Source organism: Sminthopsis crassicaudata, chromosome 1, assembly GCF_048593235.1.
Source record: "Sminthopsis crassicaudata isolate SCR6 chromosome 1, ASM4859323v1, whole genome shotgun sequence".
Classification (NCBI taxonomy): Eukaryota; Metazoa; Chordata; class Mammalia; order Dasyuromorphia; family Dasyuridae; genus Sminthopsis; species Sminthopsis crassicaudata.
Genome location: NC_133617.1, coordinates 653378592 through 653384848, shown reverse-complemented (window position 1 = coordinate 653384848; position 6257 = coordinate 653378592).

Here is a 6257-nt window from a genome sequence, read left to right as displayed (position 1 = left end):
AACTTTCAATATATAAAGACTTAAGAGAGGAAATTTAAAAAATCAGATAGGACTAAGATGTGGTATAGACAATCCTGGTTTTCCAACAAGTCTAAAGATGATGAAACTATATCCTAGCACTTTTAATCAACAACAAAAAAGCAATTATTTTATCCATTTATTCAATGCAATAGTCCATTAAGTATTAAATATGAAAGATTAACAGCAGAGTATAGACTTGTTTCAGGACCATTAGTATGTGAAACCCAACATAAAGATTACAAGAATGGGATGATAACAAGAAAGACATTTGGAAATAAGCTATCATTCTTATCATCCTGTCTCCTATTGAAATTCTCCAAAAAACAATTTGAATGAAACTACAAAAGACAAACTTCCATTCCAATGCTTGTACTCAATTATAAAAATGTAGCCATTTCATTTACCTATCTAACAATTCACAGAATGTTATATGTCAAAGAATCATAGCAGAATAGCAACTTATCCCAGAACCATTTCTATCTGAGTTCCATTAGAAAAGATAAAATAAATGATAAGAATGATAACAACCGTAATAATAATGGCTACCATTTATATTGTGCTTTCAGATTTGTAAAGTGCTTTTCAAGGTAAGGGATAGTTCATTCTTTTATTTCTTTATTGCTGTACTTTGCACTAAGTAGGTGTTGAATAAAGGTTAGCTAAATTGTGCTGGAAAAAGTGCATTCATCCAAAAGAAATAGAAAAATAAAGGGTTTGTGATATATAATTTGAATTTGGAGCATGGGACCTGAGTTCAAATCCCATCTATGACACTTGCCATCTATGTGATTTTGGGCAAGCTATTTAACCTCATTGGATATCAGTGTTCTCACCTGTAAAATAAAAAGAATTAAATTAGATCATCTCTGATCAATAATTTCCAACTCTTAATCTATCGTTCTCTTATCCTATGATCCTAGTTAGAGGAAGAAAGCAGGATGGTAGAAAAAGTACTGGATTTGGAATTAAGAAGATTTGGATTCAAATGCCATCTCAGATACCTTTTAGACATTATGAGTAAGCCTCAATTTCTACATCTATAAAATGAGGATAATTAGGCAAAATATTTATAATATTGTTGTAAGGATCAAATGACATAATTCATTTAAAGCAACTCAAAAACTTAAAGTACACTATTGTTAGCCATTTATTCTTTTGGATGAATCCAGTTGTACTGAAGAGCGGGAAAGCTCAGGGCTCCAAAGATTTAAGGATTGCATGGTTCATCTTTAATTCTCAACTTTTATATGAGCATTGAAAAGGTATATTTTTTAGCCAGGAGCTGTTTTTGTTTGCTTGTTCATTTTGTCTTTCTACCTCCAGTGCTTAGCTCAGTGCTAAGAAAAGAGGAAAGAAAGAAAGAAAGAAGGAAAGAAAAATCCTTTGTTGAACATAATGTTGAACATTTATCCTTCACAATATTATCAGTGCTCTGGTTTTCTGTTCTGGCCAGAAACTCTGAGGGTCTTCCCCTCCAAAGTCAATTGGGAGAGAGTAGGTGCTTAATAAATGTTTGCTTAGAATTATTCTGTTTCTGATAGTCATAGATAATCAGAAAACTTCCCAACAGGAAACTTAGCCCAGGCTGAAAAGCTAATTTTGGGAAGGGAAGGAGCTTATATTGAATCATGTTGCACTAGTTTTCCTAATGATAAAATAGAGAACTGGTTTTTATTCATCTTTTGTTCTCGAAGAAGATGGATGATGATGCTTTGACTTGAAAGTGAATTGGATTTAAGTGAGACAGAGCTGTGCAAAGTCATCAGTCTCACTCTCTCCTCAGACTTATCCGACTCCAGTGGAAAGACTTAAGTTGTGATGACTGTCAATGGCTAGGGGACTCTGGTCTTTTTAAGAAAAGGTCTTTCCTAAATATATTTGTCTGAGGCAACACCCATTCAGTGATTAAAGTCTAGGTGAGAATTGAGGCAAAAGATGAACTAGTTTGGTTTCACAAAAACAATTGACTTTGGAGGGGAAGACCCTCAGAGTTTCTGGCCAGAACAGAAAACCAGAGCACTGATAATATTGTGAAGGATAAAACCTAGAGATCTATGTTCAACAAAGGATTTTTCTTTCCTTCTTTCTTTCTTTCCTCCTTTCTTTCTTTTTCTTTCTTTTTTGCCATCATCATGAGAGATAGAGGTATATTTGTGTAATATCAAGAATTTGGGGGGCAGCTAGGTAGCTCAGTGGATAGAGCACTAGCCCTGAAGTCAGGAGGACCTGAGTTCAAATTTGACCTCAGATTTTTAACACTTCCTAGCTGTATGACCCTGAGCAAGCTTCTTAACCCCAATTGCCTCAGGGAAAAAAAAAAAGAATTTTAATAGGAGGAGTCCCTATAGACAGCAAGTTCTTCAAGCTGCTCCTGTTTGTACAAGGCATTTTGCTGGTTACATCCAACTCCATGCTATAAGCCAACCATCTTCAATGAGATCCACAATTACTGAAATGACAATGTTCTAACAATTTACTGAAGAAAAACCAAATGAATGAAGAATCTGTATTATCATACCATAACACTAATTTGGTTGTGTTGTCCATTGAGTTAGTTCATCAGTTGTCATTATTCTGTCATTCCAGTTATGACTGACTCTTTGGAGATTTTCTTGGCAGAGACATTGAAGTGATTTGCCATTTCCTTCTCAAGTTCATTTTACAGATGAGAAAAGTCCCAGGGTCACACAGCTAGGAAGTGTCTGGGACTAGATTGAACTCAGGAATATGAGTCTTTCTGACTCCATATGTAAAACTCTACCCACTGTATCAGATGCTGCCTCAAAGGGCACTGGAGAAACACATACTAGACCTATGCAACTTGCAGAATCATACTAATTATGGTTTACATGGAAGAAGCAACATGAAAAGTATCACCCAGGAAATATATAGTTGGAAAAGGAGATGGATCAATCATGTCAAATAATAGTTTGACAGTCTAGATACTGCACTCATCTTGAGAGAATGATAAAAGACCTAAATGAAGACTTTCAGTATATTGAGTAGATTCCCTATGAAAGTTGGTGGGAGAACATTAATAAGAATCACACAGTATGTGAAGGCATGTGTGGAATTTGACTGTACCACTGGAGGGAATGTACACATGGATGATATTAGGACTTCACTGAAGAATACTGAAAATGGAGAATGCCATCCTTTACCTAATTATACTAACACAAAGATAAAGGAAGAAAGTGCCCCAAAATCCCTAAAAAGAAGATACTGTCCTGGAGAAAGGATTTTGTTTATTTATCGGAAAGCATTTGCAAAAGACTCCTATGGAGGTAGGGCCATTCTAAAGATTGATCATTCAAAGCAGAGCAAGACTAGAGGGCATGGCGACCGGCAGAGAGGTTACTTGGTGCTCACTGATTCACCTTGATGTAATGATGCCATCTTGGCAAGTCTTAAGATTTATTACTGCCATGGCTAGGGGAAATTTTACTGAGATTGTGGCATCCAGTGACAATTAAACTGAGCTCTCAGCATCCCCAGAGAACTTCCTCAGTGTAGCCCAGCAGCTGCCAGTACTGGATGGAATTTATTGCTATGAACTACAGGGCATATAACCAGACCTGATTTATGGGAATGGGCAAAGATCAGGGGAACCCAGCTGATTTTTGATGACTTTTTCTTCCCTGAGCAGCAGTTAGAATGTTACTTTCTTTCTACCCTGGAAATTTCCCTAACCTAGGAGTGCCATCCTGGGGAAAAGCGAAAGCCCTATTTGTTCAGTTCATTTTAGTATTATTAGATGGACATTTCCCAGCTCTGGCAAAGACCAGGGCAGACCCGTTTATTTGGAAGTTGCTCCTTGCTGAGAGCTTCCCAATGGTTCCCTGGCATTGTGTTCAATGCTATAATTGCAGCCTTCACAGCTGTCAGCCAAGGAGACAGCCCAGAAAATGAGGCTGGTTCAGTAAATATTTAACCAAATTATGCAAAGCATGTTGCAAAAGAGACTCAGCTGCAAAGATTAGGCCTGAGTAGTAGGAGAGCCCTTCATCCAAAGGAGCCTTGGGGGGAAAGAGGGGAATCCTCCTTCTCTGTCTCAGAGGGAAACCTGAATCCATGGCTGTTGGCTGAACCTTTAAGCAAGCTGCAGTGGTCTAGGGGTTGCCAAAAGCTGGGAACCAGGCTTTCTATCTTGATTCACTAAGGTTTACACCAACCCACTTCACATGACTATAAGTAAATTTTGCTCCAGGATCCAGAGATGCAGGATTAGGGAGAGAGTTACAGCAATTGTCCCAGGAGAGCTGGCAGTTATACTGTTATATATATACAGTACACTAGGCTTTCTCCCACAAACCTTAGGGGATTCCAGCAGCAATTATCTAGGCAATGTAGGTTTTTGCTCTGAGGCCATAGGCAAGATATTGAATCTCTCTCTTCCTCAGTACTCCCAGATATAAATTAATAGTCCAATGTCAGTTTTGAGAGAGATTGCCAATGGAGCATCCCAGGGATCCAAATTTGACTGTTTGGTGTTTAACATTTTTATCAATGGCTTAGATGAATATGCTCTATCAAATTTGCAGATGAGATAGCTGAGAGGGATAGCTAACACTGGTTAGCAGAATCATCCTTATGAGCTAGAACACTGAGCCAATTCTAATAAGAAGAAATATAAAAGGGATGTTGTAATTGTTTCTCGAACCTAAATTTACTTTTTTGCATCTTCCTGTTATTATCAGAAACAAGACAAGTTTAATATCTCTTTCACACAAAGCAGGTGATGAATAGGTATTTTCCATTGTCTTCTCTTCTCCAGGTTAACCATTTCTGGTTGCTTCAATTGATTATAGCATGAGAACCTCAGGTCTCTTTATTATTCCTGTTTGCCTTTCTCTGGATACAACAGCTTATCAATATCTTTTCTAACTGTGGCTCTACCATACTTGCTAGTCTATACACACATAATATCTCACCTTTCAAATCTGCCTGCACACCCTGTCATCCTCTATATTTTCTATCTTTATCTCCACCTCTTGGAATCCCCGACTTCCTTCAAGACTCAGCTCCAATGCTTTTACTGTTCTCTCAAGTTACTAGCACCTTCCACCCTATGGTTACAATACATTTACTTGGTCTGTGCCTATTAATTTATGTGTTGTCTCCCCTGTTGAAATGTAAACTCCTTAAGGGTAGGGATAATTTTTGCTTTTTCTTTTTATCCCAACACTTAACATGATGCTTAAAATACTAGTTAATGATGAATAACTATTTATAATTGATTAGTGGTGAGAAATGAACATAATTTTCCAAATATGTGCTGACAAAAACAGAATACAGTATAACTTAACTGCCACATGTCAATAAGTATATATTAACTATCTACTATATGTCAGGCACTATGTTAAGTTCAGGGGATGCTAAAAAAAAATAAAAATAATTTTTGACTCAGACTGAGTGTGCAGTTTACCAAAACTCCCAAAATTGTTTCAGTTGAACTGCTGTCCAACTAGAACTCTTTCATCTTATATTTAACTCATCTATAAGGTTTTACATTTAGAATTATTAACTTTCAACTTATTAAAATCAGATTAATATTCTCAATTTCCAAGTAAACTTCACTATTGATTGAATATGAGATGCTAGAGAAAGGTAAAAGTCAATGACAAGTCCAAGATTGCAATTGTGGGAGGTCTAAAGAAATTGGGATATCAAGAGAAAAGCAGTTAAGTCAAAAGAAAGAAAAGGATTGGGAAGAAAGATAATAAATTAAGATTGGGGCACATTAAGTTTGAGATGGAAGATGAATTTTTAAAAGAATCTAGAAATGGTCAGAAGCTCAAAAAGAAAACAAAGATAGACATATTTGGAAATTATCTTCATAGGATCATAGCTGAAGCCATGTGGGTGGACTTGCCAAGACATTATGAGTGGGATTACCAAGGAAGAAAATATATAGAGGATAGATGAGGGTTAAGGGCAGAAAGACTCAGTAAAAAAGTAATCAGAGAAGAAATGATTGGAGATAGAGAGAAGAAAATCCAAGAGTTTCCATAACTGTGGGAGGAGAAGTATTCAGTAGGAGGAAATTATCAACTGTGTCAAAAGTCACAGAGAAGTCAAGGAGGATAATCATAAATAAGACACTGGATGTTGTGATGAGGCTATCAATAAAGTCTTTTGAGAAAGCAGTTTCAATACAATAGTGATGGGGGAGGAGTGGAAAATAGAGTAAAAGGGACTAAGGAGATCCTGGGTAGTGAAGAAATGAGTTCATCAGT